Here is an 18156-nt window from a genome sequence, read left to right on the forward strand (position 1 = left end):
TCAGCACCGATTTCAACTCAGCTATGGAACCCACTGGGTGATCCTCCTGTGTCCTTCACCATCTCTCAGACACAAGGTTGCGCCTCTACCATCTTTACCTCACAAGGTTGTGAGGACAAAATGGGACGGGGTCACCATCTGCACCTTTCCACCACCCCGAGCTCTTTGGAGAAAAGATGGGATTATATCTTGAAAAATGATATTTTCCCTTTTGGCACAACTTTTACACAGCCTGATCACGGGCCACACAAGTTTGTTTCAAGGAGATCCAATTCCAGAGAACTGGCAAACAAAAGAAACTGGAAGGAGGGAGCGGCAATTCTTGGCCGGGAGCCATGTCCTGCTCTCCAAGTGCAAGGAGATAAGGAACAAGACCAAACAAAGGAAGCAGCAAGGAAACAAAAGGAGTCGGCACAGGGCATCCCATGGCGCTGGGGCCACGGTCAGTGACTGGGCAGTGCTCATTTTTCCCATTGCCTCCTTCCTCCTGACACGCTTGTTCCAAGATCTGCCACAAGAGTCAGGGGCGTCATCGCTATCATTGAATCGGGGTGGGTGGGGGGACAAATGTCCTTGGGCCGCTGAGGGAGGAGGTCCCACCCACTGGGTGACAACTCACTCTTCCCTCTTCACTGTTGGTAGTGTATGAATACACGGGATGACTGCAGTAAGTTTTAAAAAAATATACTATATTTACCTGAATAGCAGACAACTCTGAATTTAAGTTGACCCCCTTAAAAAAACAGAGGTTAAATATAGCTTATGCCTGCATTTACCCAAAAGGAAGAGTTTAAGAAGACTTCCTGATTCCTAACAGCAGAGAACTTGGCGGGGAGGGGGGGGGATGAGTCCACAAATACAGTTGCCAAACCCAGCACTGAAGCCCAGCTCTTAGCTCAGATTAAGGGCTCAAGAGTACCCTTAACCCGGCTGCTGGGATTGGAACACTGGGATTGGGACACAGAGACAGGGGCCTAGAGTGCCCATACCCTGGGGGAATCCTCCAGTGCATGGTGCACTGTGGGATACCTGGAGGCCGAGACAATGAGTTTCATCCTCAGAGCGATCTGTGCTGCACAGAGCAGTGCTAATCATGGGGGCGGGGCAGGCGGAAGCAAGGTCTTGGGGAGGGCACAACATGATCGTCTGAGTGTTGTGAAGCCTTCCCCTCACCTGCCTGCCATGCCTGGTGGTGTGAATGGCCCAGCAGTACGTTAAAAAGTGTTTCTGAGCCAGAGAATGTGTGCATTCCAGTGTGTGTGTGTAAATGTCTGCATGAGTGGGGAGTATAACATATTATTTGCATAGGAGCAAGAGAAAGGGCATGCCAAGAACAGTGGTCCCTCTAGGGCGTGTGCATGTGCGCCCTAGAATGAACATAAGAACAGCCCTGCTGGATCAGGCCCAAGGCCCATTTAGTCCAGCATCCTGTTTCACACAGTGGCCCACCAGATGCCTCTGGGGAGCCCACAGGCAAGAGAGATGTGCATGCCCTCTCTCCTCCTGCTGTTGCTCCTCTGCAACTGGGATTGAGAGGCATTGTGCCTCTGAGGCTGGAGATGGCCCACAGCTATCAGACTAGTAGCCACTGATAGACCTGACCTCCATGAATCTGTCAAGACCCCTTTTAAAGCCATCCAAGCTGGCAGACTGTTCCTGTAATCTCTTGCTTGTAGGTCAGGCAAGCACGGCAGAGCAGAGCAATAAGGAATCCGCCAAGACCTCGAGGCAAAGTTGTTTCTGCAGCTGGGCCATTTCAGCAGCATGTGATATGTCAGAGTGAAGGACCCTTGTCAATGCAGCCACAAAAAAGCCTCTGTCTGCCGTCCAGCTTGGAGGAAGTCCCAGGGGTTTCATTAGCTCCATTTTAGATCAGCTGATGGCCAATCTCAGAGGCAGAGAGGCTTCTTACAGAGCTGTCTGAGCCCAAGAACGTGCAATGTTGCTGTAGGAAATACCACTGTAACACCCATGAACGTACATTTTTTTTTAAAAAAAATTGCTGTATTGTCCGATACTGCCCTGAGTTTTAAACCAATCTTATCCCCCTGGGGGTTACAACAGGGGCATGGGGATAATGGAGCGGGGGTGGGGGGGTCTAGTGTCCCTTGGCCACCAGGGTCTGGTGGAGCCACCAAGGCACCCCCTTGTCCAAGGCATCACCCTGCTCCCGACTAGGAGTGCCTAATTTGCATATGAGGTAAATTGGCTTGAAAATAATTTCTGAGCAGAATAGTGACTGCACGTTTTGCTCCATAACTCTGCTTCTACAAGGGCTGGAGCTCAGCTTTTTTTTTTTTTTTTAAATGAAAGCTGAAATCCGGGCGAATCCGGGCGAGATACTTAAAATCCGGGTGAAACCCGGAATTCCGGAGGGCATGGCAACTCTACCCTCCTGCACCCAGCCGGCGAGTTTGCTGGCTGGAGCACGAGGTATGCCCCGCTCCTTCCCAGGCAGCGTTTCATTGAAATGCTCTTCGAGAGACACAGCGTCCAATGGATTCTTAGTGGCCACTCCCCCTGCATCCACATGGCATACAGGGGGCGTGGTCTGTCTCGGGATGGGGTTATTCAGCCCATTACAAAGTTTCCGCACTCCTTTCTCAGAGAAAGGAGCTCCCAGTCAGTGATTCAATGAACTCACTCAGGTGAGGAGGGGAGGCTTTGCAATGGGGCTGAATAGCCCCATCCTGGCACAGACCATGCCCCCTGCATCTGACATGGCTTAGGCTTGTCCCATGGCCGCTGGCCAGCTCCCAACATGCTTGGGTTAAGCAGACGTTGGATGCCTTGCAAAACAAACCCCCCAGAGACTTTGTTGTAAACCACCCAGAGACGTGAGATTTGGGTGGTATAAAAATACGTTAAATAAAAAAAATAAAAATAAACAGTTTCTGCTTAAATGTAGTAGAGGCAGTGTGGCGTAGTGGTTAGAATGTTGGACCAGGGAGGCCCACGTTCAATTCCTCACTCTTAAAGCTCACAGCGTCATCTTGGATCAGCTGCAGTCTCTTAGAGGAGCCTACTTCACACAAGCCTACTTCACACGCTTGTTGTGAAGATAAAATTTGGGGTGGGGGTGGGGGGGAGAACCTTGCAACTCCTCTGAGCTCCTTGGGAGAAGAGAGAAATGTAATGGACTATGTTGGTGGGTGGTGGTTCAGTCTGGGAGAAGAAAGAGCCAAGAGCCAAGAGGGAAGAGGAATCCACAGATTAGGCAACAGCAAAGAGAATGAGAAAACGGCTCTTTCAAAGAGTTCTGGCTGTTGAATTTATTGTCTGCATCTGGAAAGGAGCAGCTGAAGAAGAATTCATGAAGTGGGCAGGCCCAGAAAGAGAATCGAGATTTTACAGGCAAGCAAGAGGGGAAGGGGAACTCTCTCTCTCTGCCCACGCACACATGTTTCCCATGGAAAGTGACAAACTATCAAATCGACTTGGTTTTGGAAAGAGCGTGTTTACAGAGAAGACATCCAAAGAAGATAAAAAGGGAAGGAAGGGAGAGGCTGAGATCTCTAAGACGACAGAAAGCTATGGGCTGGAAGTTACAATGGTGGAAGGATTATTTCCAGCAAGGAAGCATAGAGTTAATCTCACCTTTAGAGGTGAAGGCGTGTAGGGGGGATTAATATGTAAATGGATTATCTGTGTTACCTGTTTTGCATCACTTAAAGGTAAAGTTGCACCTTCCAGCTGGTGTCAACTCTTGCTGACCACAAGTGGGGTTTTTTTGGTAGAATACAGGAGGGGTTTAACATTGCTGGAAGCCACCTAATGGCGCAGCAGGGAAGTGACTTGACTAGCAAGCCAGAGGTTGCTGGTTCAAATTATTATTATTATTTTTACATTTATATCCCACTCTTCCTCCAAGGAGCCCAGAGCGGTGTACTACATCCTTGAGTTTCTCTTTCACAACAACCCTGTGAAGTAGGTTAGGCTGAGAGAAAGTGACTGGCCCAGAGTCACCCAGCTAGTATTATGGCTGAATGGGGATTTCCATTCCCTGGTATGTTCCCCAGATTATGGGAAACACCTATATCGGGCAGCAGTGATATAGGAAGATGCTGAAAGGCATCATCTCATACTGCGCGGGAGGAGGCAATGGTAAACCCCTCCTGTATTCTACCAAAGAAAAACCATAAGGCTCTGTGGTCGCCAGGAGTTGACACCAACATTGGCCTGAGCCCATATTAGGGCCTATTCTATGGCGGTGAAGAAATTCGACATTTCTGCCATCTCAGTGTCTGCTCAATGTTGTCCAGGGGAGCTTCTTCGAGTGGTTCGGGGCCTCCTATGTGAGGGCCCCAAAGACTATGAAACAGAACCATTGGCAGCCTGCTGTGATCGATTTGTGTTGCATTTTGCAGATAAAATCACTGTCTGGCCTTGTTATATTGGATGGTTTTCAGACTGTGCTACTTGAGAGGGTAGACAGGCAGCTTGGAAGGTGGAGGCTTTCCATGTGCATGCTCAACCCTTGCCCTTCATGGTTGGAGAAAGCTGCTAGGGAGGGGCTGGATCCAGGGGTGGTCGAGGTGGTGAATGCCTCTCTAAAGCAGGGGGTGATGCCCCCCTCAGCTGAAGGAGGCAGTCATTAGGCCCCTCCTAAAGAAGCCCTCTTTTAAGAGATGTGTTTTTAATTGTTTGTTGTTTTTTTAAACCCAACAATACTGAGGGAGGGAGCCACCCTCTAAGGCGTGCGCACGCTCACAAGTTTTTGGATGTCTGCTCAGTTCATTTTTGATCCCGCTCAGCTTGAATCAGGAAGGCCCCCACTCTGAATGCATGTGCACACACAGTGCCTTGATACTACCTCCGAGAAAAAAATTCATTCCGCACACAGATGAAAAAAATTAGAGGGACCACTGGAGGGAGCAACGTGAGGCTCTTCCAGGAGGGTGTTCCAAAGCCAGAGGGCCACAACCGAGAAGGCCCTGTCTCTAGTGCCTGCCAGCCTGATCTCTGTTGGTGGCAGGGCCTGAGATGCCGAGCGGAGGGCCCTGGCAGGTTCATATGAGTGAATGTGGTCCGACAGACACCCCGGCTTTTAAATATTTTATCTGCTGTTTATATCTGGTAGGTTCTTTCATTTTTTAAAAATAGTTCTCAGTTTTTAGCTTTTTATTAGTAACTTTTCGCCCTATTGTGGGGTAGGGAATACAGGTTCTGTCTTTCTCCCCCAGCAAGAGCAGCAAGGGGCAATTTAGATCAGGAATTCAGAGAAAAAGTATTAAGGGCCCACTCTCCGCCCACACTGCTGCTCAAATCAAAGTTAGCTATAGGAGCATAGGACGCTGCTTTATACTGCCAGACCACTGCTCCATCGAGCTCAGTATTTTCGACACTGAATGAAAGCGACTCTCCAAGAATTCAAGCAGGCGTCTTTCCCAGCCCTTCTTGGAGATGCTGCCAGGATTTGAACCTGGGACCTTCTGCACACAAAGCAGATGTTCTACCACCAAGCTACAGCCCCACGCACCCACCCCCAACAGCCACTGGAGTTGTCCTTAAAACAGCCCTTCGAGGCTATTTTAAACTGGAAACTATGTCAGGAGTTCTGATCATGGGTCTCCCACGTCACGTTTGTTTTGGCCCTGAGTTGCTTCTAATCAAGTCACTGGATTCATATCTGTAAAGAGACACAATGTTAATATTCCCCCCCCCCTCCATTTCCTCCCCTTCTTCCTGTCAAACAGCTGCCACACTTCAGCCTACAGATAGCCGCAGCTGGAGGATGTTCAAAAGACACAGATTCCCAATGTCTGTGTCTCCCAACGTACAGGACACAAGCACCACACTTCTAGGGATTCCACAACAAAAAGCCTTTTTAAAAGAGGATAGCATTGGGAGCACTGTTCCCTCTAACAGAGATTTCCAGATGTTGTTGACTACAACTCCCAGAATCCTCATCTGCTATGGCCTTTGGTTTATGGGAGTTGTAGTCAACAGCATCTGGGAATCCCTGTTAGAGGAATCACTGGGAATACTTCTGTTGGAGATTTAGTTGCATAATTTCTGATTATGAGAAACCTATCGGCAATAGCTACTGATAGGAAGAGTTTTTAGCCTGACCAAACCTTTGCACAGGCCTGATTTACAGATATAAGATGGTAGGTTTTGATGTTTTTGCTTAGAAATGTTTTGCTGTTATTGTACGGTAAACAGGTAGCAAAGCAATGGTGGAATTTCAACAGGGAAGCAGAAAACAAGAAACCGCAAACATCCTGTACTGTGGTGGAGTGAGGATGTCGGGGGGCCCGTCTATCCCGCCGCTGCCAGCCCCCGCCGCTCAAGCCATGTAGCCCATCTGACTGAGGTCACAGGGGTGTGGCTATGTTATCCCGTTTGCTAACGTAGCTGTGCCACCTGCATCCCATGTCATATGCAGGGGGCGTGGCTGGGGTGCCAGGCGTGGCCCCTAAGACACAGTGGCCTGGATTCTTTGAACCCCCCTGTACAATGGTGGCTCCGCCCCATATCCTGTAGATTGATGTGGTCTGCATGTCAAAATTGGGAAGAAATTAGGGGCTTGGTCATGTAAAGTATGTAACCAGGTGAGAGCCAATCAGTAAATAGTAAACAATTATCATCATGAAAATTATAAAAATGATTGTATTAGATTGTACAGGGTCCTTTGCAGATCTTTGCTGTGAGGTCTGATTGGTCCCTCAAACCGGTCTCATCTCTTGTGGCTTCCTACTTTGAAGTGTAGTGAGTTCTGGAATAAAGATTTGCTCTTAAGTCCATTCTTGCCTCTGCCTGGGATCATTTTGGAAATGTTTGCCTGAAATTAGAACCTGAACTTCTGATGTGGTGCTTCTCATTGAGCCTGGGCCAAACACAGTATGAACAATCCATTTTTATTAAATAAAATTTGCTTTCATTTCTTGACTTAAAAGCCACCACTTGAGTCAATGCAAAAAGCAGCTGTAATTTTTAACAGCCGGGCCTATCTTGCGACACCAGTTGGGTTGATCTTGCGACAGCTTTGAAACGGGTGAGAGCATTCTGGAGCAAAAAGAGAAAAAGTTTTGTGTGTGTGTGTGTGTGTGTGTTATCCAGCTAATTTGGCCACAGTGCTGAGCAAAGAACAATTCTTTAATTTGTACATGGTCCCGTTCAGAAATCATGTCATCTGAAACTCAGCTCTCAGGCAGCATTCACACAAACGCACAGAGGAGGATTTTTGTATGCATGACACTCCCTACTACTTGCAAAGCACTTTATGTCTGATCATGTACTGCATTTACCTGAATCCAAGACTAGGTTCTCCACCACCACCCACCAAGTTGTCTTATATCATTTTTAAAAATATATTCTGAATCAGGAGATTGTCTTAAATTCAGTGCCTGTTCCTTATTTATTTATTTGATTTATATCCAAATCAAATTATATACCCCTCCAAAAATGGCTCATGGCAGTTTACAACAAATAACCTCTACTTTTTAAAACCTCTACTTTTAAAGTATGTTGTGTTAAATTCAGAGCCGTCTTAAATATGCAAATATGGGTAACATGTCACTCGAGATTCCAGAAGGATAGCCATTAGGGATGTGTACGGAACATTCGAAGGGCGTTCTGTTGTGAGCAAAAAACACTCCTACCTGAAAATGGTAGGGCTTGATCCTGGCACCTTCTGCATGCAAAGCAATTGTTCTGCTACTAAGCTATGATCTCTCTCCTTTTGAGACGGACCTGTTTGATTTATGTAGGTAGCAAAAGAGCAGTTTTCGCAGGAACTAAAAAAAAACACCAACCACCCTCTTTGGCTGGACCTGGCTTGTCTGTCATGCAGGAGCCATGACCTTTCTATATGCAGCATAGAACATAGCACATTGTAAATATTACCAGTATCAACCCACAACAAAATGTTGCAGCATGTTCCCTGATGCGTATGTTTTACTTGAGCTTGTGCCTGAGCACGGTGAAATTTTAGGTACTTTCCCCACTCAGAAGCAGAAGGGCTTGTGACTACCCTGAGGGAGTCTTCTAAGAAATGTCCCACTCTTTTTGTGCAAGTCCTCTTCCACCTCTTTGCCAATGAGTTCCATTAGCTCCACCCACTTGGTTGTCTGTTAACTGCCCTCTGAGTAAGTTAACATTCCACTTCATTGGATTACATTGGGGCACTCCCCCCACCCCGGCTTAGGTTCCCCCCACTTCAGATTTCTGTGAAACTTCCGTATCCTCCATATTCCATATATGAAACTTCCATATTCCAGTCAGCTGGTACTTCCCCTCTCCCACGGATATTCCAGTTTTGTGTCCATAAGGATCATAATATTACCAGCTCCTTCGGAAATAGATATATTTAGCTGTATATAATCAGCCACAGCAGAAACATCACTAGGATCACCAGCTGTGGGCCGATTACTCTTATGCTATTCTGCTGATCTCAAGAATGAATAATGCTGCACATGGAGAAGATGAGCAAGCTGCCAAGCCAGAGCGAGAAGGACTGAAGCCGAGGGCGTGTAGCAGGATGCCGTGTTTACTGAAGTGGAGAGTGGATTAGGATAGACCTCAAGAGCTCAGGCTAAGTGGCACTTGGGTCTGACTCTGTGGCCCAGTGCCATGTGTCAAGGGACGGCTGTTCTGTAGCCTACAGCAGGAAGACAGGAATGGACAATGCTCTGCAGGTGTGCCACTTTGTCCAGCTTGGGATGGCTACCCCTGCTAACTGAGTAAAAAGGCATCTTAAAGTGGTGATTCTCTTTACTGAGCAGGGGTGAGGAACTGGCCCTATTCATCCCTAGCACAGCATCCCTCCAGTGGCTGTTGTTGTTGTCTATGATTCATTTTTATATTGTGAGCACTTTGGGGACAGGGGAGACATTCTATCTATCTATCTATCTATCTATCTAATTCTCTAAGGCATACTTGTGGCAAATCTCATGAGTGGCAGTTCTCGCGAGAGTTTGGAGAGTTGCCGGATAGGCTAGCCACAGAATGGGTGGGAGGGAAGAAAATGGTTGCTGTGGCAGTGGCGGGTGGGTGAACAAAACAGCGGCCGGACAGAAAGTGGTGGGGGTGGGTGGGGAGAAGAAGTGGGTACCCGGAAAGTGGGGTGGGGGGAGAGAAGAAGCAGGCCAGCCCGCCCACCAGCCAGCAAGCAGTGGGCGGCAGGGAGGAGAAGTGGGCAGGGGGAGAAAAAGCAGGCTGGCTGGCCGGAAAGCGGAGGGGGGTGTCGGCTGGACAGGGGGTGGGGGGAAGAAGCAGGGTGGGGAGAGAAGAAGAAGGCTGACCACCCAGCCGGTCAGAAAGCAGTGGGGGCGGGGGGGCGGAGGAGAAAAAGGCAGCGGCAGGTAGGTCAGTCGGAAGCGCAGATGCTCTGCGTCTGGTCCAGCTAGTTTATTTTTATTTCTCTTATGTAAACTGCTTTGGGAACTTTTGTTGAAAAGCAGCATATACATATTCGCCGTATCATCTTGTATCATATATCGTATCAAAACCTTTCAGCATTTTGAAAAGCCTGAGCAATTACAGATATATATAGATCAGGGCTGGGCAAACTCAGCCCTCCAGCTATTGCTGAACTACAATTCCCAGAATCCCCAGTCACAATTCATTGTGGCTGTGGATGATGGAAGTTGCAGTTCAAAAACAGCTGGAAGGCTGAGTTTTGTCCACCCCTGGTACAGATGGGACTTTAAGACAGAAGACATTTCCCCCCCTCTTTCTTTCATGGAGTGAGCCTGGATTTCTCTCCCCTTCACAATGCCAATGTGACAAAAACACATACATACTGGTGAATTGTCAATCACACTTTCCTAGCTTCCCACACCTCAGACAGGCTATGTGCTGCTTTTCTTTCTTTTTGCGGGGGAAATTTCACATGCCAATTGATCCATTTAAACATTCATTAATTGTTCTCTCTCTTTAAAGCACAATCAATTTAAAAAGATTGCCAAAGTGCTATGAAGACAGGGATGAGTTCAAGACGTCACATCTGCTGGCCAACCTCTGCTGACCAGAACCAGTGTACCCTGCATTTATTCTTAGGCCATTTGAACACAAAGTGGTGAACATGCATCCAGAGCAGGTTTATTTCTCAAATAATGTTACATCTGTATGCACCCTATGTTGATGGGCTGGTCTTTGGATTTAGGATAAGCAAGAGGTTGTACATATCAGGAAGCAGTAAAAGGAAGCATCAAAATCACGGCTTCAGAGTAGCACAAAAAGAGGCTACATCTAATGTTGCATATCCCAAAATGCATCTTAAAAGTTCACTCAATACAGCAGGCAGGAAACAAATGAAGCTGTGAATTTCTTCAGCATCCCAACTATACAGCATCACAAATTTGGCATCACACAGGCAAAGTTCCCATGAACATGGAGCTATGCTGGCAACATCCAGGCTTGATGACTGCAATGTGCTCTACGTTGGGCTGCCTTTGCATATAGCCCGGAAACTGCAACTGGTGTAGAACACAGCAGCCAGGTTGGTCTCCAGGGCTACCCAAAGAGACCATATTACTCCTATTTTAAAAGAGCTATGCTGGCTGCCAATCAGTTTCTGGGCAAAATACAAAGTGCTGGTTTGTATTTGTACCTATAAAGCCCTGAACTACTTGGGCCCTGGGCATTTAAGAAAGAGTGATACCTTCGTGGACCCTGCTGCCTATTAAGATCATCAGGGGAGGTCCAGTTGCAGTTACCACCAGCTCATTTGTTGGTGACCCAAAATCAGGCCTTCTCTAGGGTTGCCCCAGAGCTCCGGAATGCACTCCCAAATGAAACTGGAACCTTCCCATCTCTGGCTGTTTTTAAGCGACTCTTGAAAATGCACTTATTGGATGAGGCTTTTTGCTTATAATGTTTTAAAGTTCTATTGATGGTTCTTTTAATTTGTTTTATATGATTTTAGGTTTTAATTGTGGTTGGGTTTTAATTGTAAACCACACAGAGATTTTATATGGGGCAGTATATAAATACAATTAGATAGATAGATAGACAGACAGATAGATAGATCCAAAGCTTGCAGGCTCTTTGGTTGATGCAAAGATGCACGTTTGCATTTTGGGTCATACATTTCTGAAAACCACACTTTTTGAGTGGAGTTTTTTAAAAAGCGCCTCTTTTTAAAAAAACAACCACATTAGCTGACTCCTCCACCCCCTGGCCCTCACTGCAAAGACAACAGGATGTGCACCCAGACCAACACTTTCCCCAGATTTCATTTCGGCTTTCCCCTCCCTGCCCTACAGTCTTCACCTGCTTCCTGTACAGATGTGCTTCCTGCTCCCAGAATGATGTACTTATATCTTCTTTATTGAAGGCCACATTTGCACAGCTGCATCCATAGGCATCCTGATAAATGTCATATAGTGTGTGTCTGATGAAGGTGGGCAAAGTCTTGGGTAAGGCGTAAAGATAAAGTTTGCCGTCAAGTCGGTGTCGACTCCTGGAGACCACAGAGCCCTGTGGTTGTCTTTGGGAGAATACAGGAGGGATTTACCATTGCCTCCTCCTGCACAGTATGAGATGATGCCTTTCAGCATCTTTTCCCTATATCACTGCTGCCTGATATAGGTGTTTCCCATAGTCCTGAACCCCACAAAGACACAATCCCATAAGTTAGGGCTTGATGGAAGTTGTACTTTGTACCGTATATACCCAAATCCAAGATGGGGTCCCTCCCACTCCAGTTTTTCCCTGTTAAATATTGGAGGAGTTGTCTTGAATTCAGCCACCTAATGGCACAGCAGGGAAGCAACCTGCCTAGAGAGCAGGAGGCTGTTGGTTCGAATCCCTGCTGGTATGTTTCCCAGACTATGGGAAACACCTATAGCAGGCAGCAGTGATATAGGAAGGTGCTGAAAGGCATCATCTCTTACTGCGTGGGAGATGGCAATGGTAAAACCCTCCTGTATTCTACCAAGACAACTACATGGCTCTGTGGTCGCCAGGAGTCGAGACCGACTTGATGGCACAACCTTTCCTTTCCTGTCTTGAATTCAGGGTCCTCTTTCTTATGGGTAAACACAGGTATAACCTGCATTTAACCTCTCTCTTTTAAGGCATAGTCTTAAAGAGAGTAGCCTTCTATTCGGGTAAATACAGTAGTCCAACAACTACTGTACCCCAAGTTTTAAGAACCTCTGCCATAAACCATAAATTTAAAATGGTTTTTAAATTTTTAATGTTGCTTTAAAATGATTTTAATGTTAACAATTTTAATGTTTAAATGATTTTAATTGTTTAATTGATTTAGTTTTGATTTTAATTGTTTTGTTTTTATTTTGATGTAATAAAAGAAGCCATTTTTGGAAGGGCGGTATAGAAATCAAATCAAATCAATAAATAAATATAAGAAAAAGAAGAAGGGAAAGGCAGCTGGCTGCAACCTTATGTTTTCAGCAAGGACTGAGATCTGCTGGAAAGGATGAAAGTGTCTCTCTCCTAACACATACAGCTGCAAGGAAATCTAATTTTCATCACATACCCAGCAAAACCCACCAGCTCCACATGCTTTGCAAAGACCTCATCACCACCCAGAACAAAGATCGGCCTGTTCTCTGCAGAGTGAGATCCGTTTCCTTTGCGACCATGAGGGCCTCCCCTCCCACCTTGCTTCTGCCAGAGGTTGGGTGGTGGGCTTCAGGGAACTGAAGGCCCCTTTTGTCTCCTGGGGACTGTTGCCTCGTTGACCCACCAGCTGTGCCTGCCTGCAAAGGAGCCGTTTTCACAGCCGGTGGCTTTTACAAGCAAGGTTACCGTTCTCAAAGGAGAAAGCATCCAGCCTTTCCTGGTCAGGCAGTAACTGAGCCACCTAGGAGAAGACATTCAAAAAACGGAGACCCACAGCCAAGGGCAACAGGGTTACGGGAGAGTTAGGAAATGCTTCCCACAAGTCAGGAAATCCTCTGATCCCATCAGCCCTATTCACACACTGAGGCTGTTCACACAACCGAAAAACTGGGTAGGACAAGCTGCCTACACAGGTCTGGGACAGTGCACCTTCCCAAGTTTCGGATGTGTGGGAGCAAACAACTAGGGAGGAGGAGAGGAGAGGAGAGGAGAGGAGAGGAGAGGATAGGAGAGGAGGTTTTGTGGTAGCAAGCATGACGTCCCCTTAGCTAAGCAGGGTCTGCCCTGGTTGCATATGAAAGGGAGACTTGATTGATGTGTGAGCACTGCAAGATATTCCCCTTAGGGGATGAAGTCGCTCTGGGAAGAGCATCTAGGTCCCAAGTTCCTTCCCTGGTGGCATCTCCAAGATAGCGCTGAGAGAGACAGCTGCCTGCAATCTTCGAGAAGCCGCTGCCAGTCTGTGTAGACAATACTGAGCGAGATGGACCTATGGTCTGACTCAGTATATGGCAGCTTCCTATGTTCTTATGAGTAGGGAGAAGCAATTGTGTGAGAGACAGGAGCCGAGGAGGACAACCTTTCCTCCTATCTTGGTCAAATGCTGGCTCTGAAAATTGGGTAGGAAGGTGCTGTCCTACCCTGCTCCTGTCTCCCACACAATCACTCCTCCCTCTTTTCTTTGCTCCCACACAACCAAAAATTGGGAGCATGCAAAGTTCTCAAACCTGGGTAAGACACTTGTCCTCCCCAGTTTTCAGTTGTGTGAATAACTTCATTATGTGAACACTGAAGCCCTATGGTACGAGCATATACGAGGGGAAGAGAGCGGAAAAAGAGGCAGAAGTCCTGCCTGGTTGTGAATACTCTTCCCTGCTGAGTGGGCACCTCACACTCACAGCCTGCATCTGAAGCAGCCAGGGGGCAGCTTAAAGCTTTTTGCCACCACCCACAGGGAAAAAGGCTTGGGCCACCCTTTTACCTTAAAAAACAACAACATGCCACTGCATGGTGGGATTGGGCACAGTGGCAACCGTAGTGGCTACGGGGGGGGGGGGGCTTCTCAAAAGGGGAAAGTCCCCCCTTTTGCTTTCTAAAAAACGCTGCCGCATAGCAGCAAAATTAAGAAGGGGAGGAGCGAGGAGGGGAGAGTTCCCCTTTTACCTTTTAAAATGCCACTGCGAGGAAGGCCCAAAAATGGGCTGCAGAGAGGTCCGTGCAGTCACTGGGGGGGTGGGGGGAGCTGGAAGGAGTTTGCTGCCATCCTCATCCCGTCATGCAGTGCCATTTTAAAAGGTAAAGGGGGGATTTCCCCCGTGACCCCCCACTGCAGCCACTGTGGATTTTTTTTTTTTAAGGCAAAAGGGGGGACTTTCCCCTCGCAGTGACCAATTTGCCACCGTAGGCAAGCGCCTCTTATGCCTATGCCTTGAACCGCCCCAGGAAGCGGCGGAGACTGTAAGCGGGTTGGAGGGCGTTTCCGTGAGTGTGAGGCTCAGGCACAGGAGTCTTCCACTCATGGAATTGCCCTCCAACATGTTTAAAGCCTTTGCTCCAGCACGGTGACTTCAGGCTATGCCCTAGAATCTATTTAAGCAAGTGATAGACAGGAGTGATGTTGAAAAACCCACTGAAGCCTTTATTTTGAAAAATTCTTAGATGGGGTAAATCAGTGCACCCTTGCTGAAAACATAAGGTTGCACCCAGCCGCCTTTCCCTTATGGCAGAGGTTCTTCAACTTGGGTCCCCAGATGTTGTGGGACTATCGTATTTACCCGAATAGAAGGCGACTCTGAATTTACAATGATGCCTTAAAAGACAGAGGTGAAATACAGGTTATAACTGTGTTTAGCCAAAAGAAAGAGGGCTCTGAATTCAAGAAGACTCATCTAACAGGGGAAACCTGTAATGGGGGAAAACCTCATCTTAGATTTGGGTAAATATGATACAACTTTCCAGCATCCGGCCAAACCTTTAGTGATCACGAATGGCAAGATCTCATCCTTCAATAGGTAAGTGAGTCTCCAAATAGAGTCATTGGCCATGCACTTCTTGCATGTTCCCATTTGCCCATCCATTCTCCAGTGCAGTGTCCTGTTTGACCAGGATAAAAGGCTGTTGCCGCGATTAATGGATGACAGCACTTGTGAACTGCAGAAAGTACAACAAATGGGTTCTTGGTAGAATGGATGAGGTTTAGCATTGCCAGAATGGAGGAAAACATTGTTACAAGATGATGTGCTCCAAACTCCCCAATAAAAACCCTCCTGGTGGCCAGGTGCAGGGTGGTGCTGAAAGGACAGCTCCTGCTCACCTGAGAAGGCTCAGGGTAGGTACATAACTACCTATACAAACTGCAGTCTTCCTTACGAGGCAAGGCTACAGCATCTGTGGCTTTTTAGTATGGAAAGGAGGCAACTATGACAAAAGACTACAGAATTATGCATTGAGTAGAGAGAGTGGACAGCCACTCTCACTGCCCAGCGGGGAAATGACTTGACTAGCAAGCCAGAGGTTGCTGGTTCAAATCCCCACTGGTATGTTTCCCAGATTATGGGAAACACCTATATCAGGCAGCAGTGATACAGGATGATGCTGAAAGGCCTGTATTCTCCCAAAGACAACCACAGAGTTCTGTGGCTGCCAGGAGTCGACACCGACTCGACGGCACAAGAGAGAGAGTGGTTTTCTCCCACTCTAAACCCTAGAAGCAGTGGTCATCCCATGAAACTGAAGGTCGGGAAATTTAGGACCAACAAAATGAAGTACTTTTTCACACAGCACATAATTACATTATGGAATTCTCTGCCATGGGATGTTGGGATGGATCTTGGAGGGCTTTAAAAGTGGCTTAGACAAATTCATGGAGGTCAGGTCTATCAATGGCTACTAGTCTGGTGGCTATAGGCCACCTCCAGCCTCAGAGGCAAGATGCCTCTAAAGTGGCAGGGGAGCAACAGCAGCAGGAGAGAGGGCATGCCCTCACCTCTTGTCTGTGGGCTTCTCAGAGGCATCTGGTGGGCCACTGTGTGAAACAGGATGCTTTGGGCCTGATCCAGCAGGGCTGTACTTATGTTCTTATGTACAAACGGACTGATTCGTTTGGTAACAGATCAAATTGGCGGGGGTGGGGGCATCGGGAAAAGAATGGTGTAGGAAAAGACATAGCAAGCTGCCTTCTACTGAGTCAGACCATTGGTCCATCTAGTTCAGTACTGTCTTCCCTGACAGGCAGTGGCTCTCCAAGGATTCAGGCAGGAGTCTCTCCCAGCCCTATCTAGAGATGCCAGGGATTGAACATGCAAGGCAGATGCTCTACCACTGAACGACCACCCTAAGCAGAATAGCTCAACAGTTGACAGCACTCACATATAGTCAATGCAGAGTCATCCATCCAAATGTAAACCAAGCAGGACCCTGCTTAGAAAAGGATGCTTGCTACCGCAAAACTGTCCACCTCAAGCTGATTTGAACTTGTACTGGTCCGATTCAAGGGCTTGACCTCGAACTGAACTGGGCCCAGTTCGGCTCGAGCCCAGGCCAGAGCCTGTTTTTAAAAAGTTTGGTTACTGTTGCCGAGGGCTTTGAACCAAACTGGGGAAACCAGTTTTGTACACATCCCTAGCGAGGGGAGGAGCAAACTGCCACCCAGTGGGCCCCTCCTCCTCAGGATGCCAGGAAAATTTGGCAAAGCGCTTCCACTGTCCCACACCACTACTACAATGCAGCCTGAGGTCTGGTCCCATCATGGCACAATGCGAAGATAACCTGGGAAGGACACCAGCATTTATTTATTTTTTTACATTTTACATCCCGCTCTTCCTCCAAGGAGCCCAGAGTGGTGTACTACATACTTGAGTTTCTCCTCACAACAACCCTGTGAAGTAAGTTAGGCTGAGAGAGAAGTGACTGGCCCAGAGTCACCTAGCTAGTCTCATGGCTGAATGGGGATTTGAACTCGGGTCTCCCCGGTCCTAGTCCAGCACTCTAGCCACTACACCACACTGGCTCACTGGCATGGTGATTTGCTTTGCTTCCTCCCTACAAGGTGCTCTTGGCTCTCTATTGCAGGCTGCTGAGATTTCTTTTCCTTCAGTGGGGCATACTCAAGCCAGAGCCTTCCCAGGAAGGGTTAACCATGCTGGAAAACATTCTCTCCCCGACAGGGTCCTATTGGCCGAGTGCTCCCAGGGCAGGCTCATAGTCTGCAGAGAGTGCAATTTGGACACAAACCAGAGACTTTCATAGTATGAACATAAACAGCCCGAGATAATATAAACTCCCTCTGCCCCTGGTTCCTGCGGGACATCGGTGTCTCTGGGACTCTAACCCAACATTCCTCCAAGAGCATAAACAAGGGACAGCCGAAGGAGCTGGAGGAAACAGCAGCAGCTCTGTTTGGCGCGGCCCCGGCTTTCTGATGGCCCCGGGAATGCGAGGAGGGCGCAGGCACAGACACTGGGAAGCTGAAATCAAGGCATGTGCTATTGGCACAGACAAGGGACGGCTTTTAGAAGGGCCTGGGTGAATGGCAAATGCTGCCGGAAGACCAGCTGCAGAAGGGAGCAGCTACAAGCGAGGCCCACAGCTGGTACAAGCTGGCACACCCTAACGGACAGCAAGGCGATGAGATCAAGAATCCAGACCAGCTATGTTAACAATGTGAAACCCAAAGCAGCTGGCTCGTTAGCTCACACATCTCTTTACAACGAAGGAGTTCCTGCCTGAGAAGGAAGAGAGGAAGCAGGAGAGAGAGGTAGTACAGCCTAGCGGGTAGAAAATCAAACCTGGAACATAGGAAACTGCCATATACTGAGTCAGACCATTGGTCTATCTAGCTCAGTATTGTCTGCACAGACTGGCAGCAGCTTCTCCAAGGTTGCAGGCAGGAATCTCCCTGGCTTCTCCAAGATAGGGCTGAGAGAGATTCCTGCCTGCAACCTTGGAGAAGCTGCTGCCAGTCTACGTAGACAATCCTGAGCTAGATGGACCAATGGTCTGACTCAGTATATGGCAGTTTCCTATGTTCCTGTGGTTGGAAGTTAGGGGCAGGTCCAAACCCGATAAGCCCTTCATGCATTCTTTCCTTCTAGATTGCAATCTGCATGGGGCATACATTCCAAAGTGTGTTGGATGTGGTTTAAACACATTCACGGCATTCTGCAGCAATTGTTTTTAGGGCAGAGATTTTAAGCCCAAAGCACTCCCGCCATGCTTCGTATGCCTGCCGGCCATCACCCTCAGCTTATAAGGAGATTCCAGTCATATCCAGATGACAAAAAGCAACCCTGGCAATTTAGTCATTTTGGCATGAGCTTTTTTACGCATCACCCTACTAAATCA

The 18156-nt window shown here is 47.8% G+C and overlaps 1 protein-coding gene and 1 non-coding gene across 3 annotated transcripts in view; both read right to left on the reverse strand.

Moving 5' to 3' along the window:
• Nucleotides 1-18156, reverse strand: part of ADGRA2 (adhesion G protein-coupled receptor A2) — a 128005-nt gene that overhangs the window by 48296 nt on the left and 61553 nt on the right. The window lies entirely within an intron of this gene.
• On the reverse strand, nt 5402-5473 carry TRNAT-UGU (transfer RNA threonine (anticodon UGU)). The gene has a single exon. It is a non-coding gene; the product is annotated as a tRNA-Thr (tRNA).

Source organism: Hemicordylus capensis, chromosome 8 (genome assembly GCF_027244095.1).
Source record: "Hemicordylus capensis ecotype Gifberg chromosome 8, rHemCap1.1.pri, whole genome shotgun sequence".
In the NCBI taxonomy this organism is placed as follows: Eukaryota; Metazoa; Chordata; class Lepidosauria; order Squamata; family Cordylidae; genus Hemicordylus; species Hemicordylus capensis.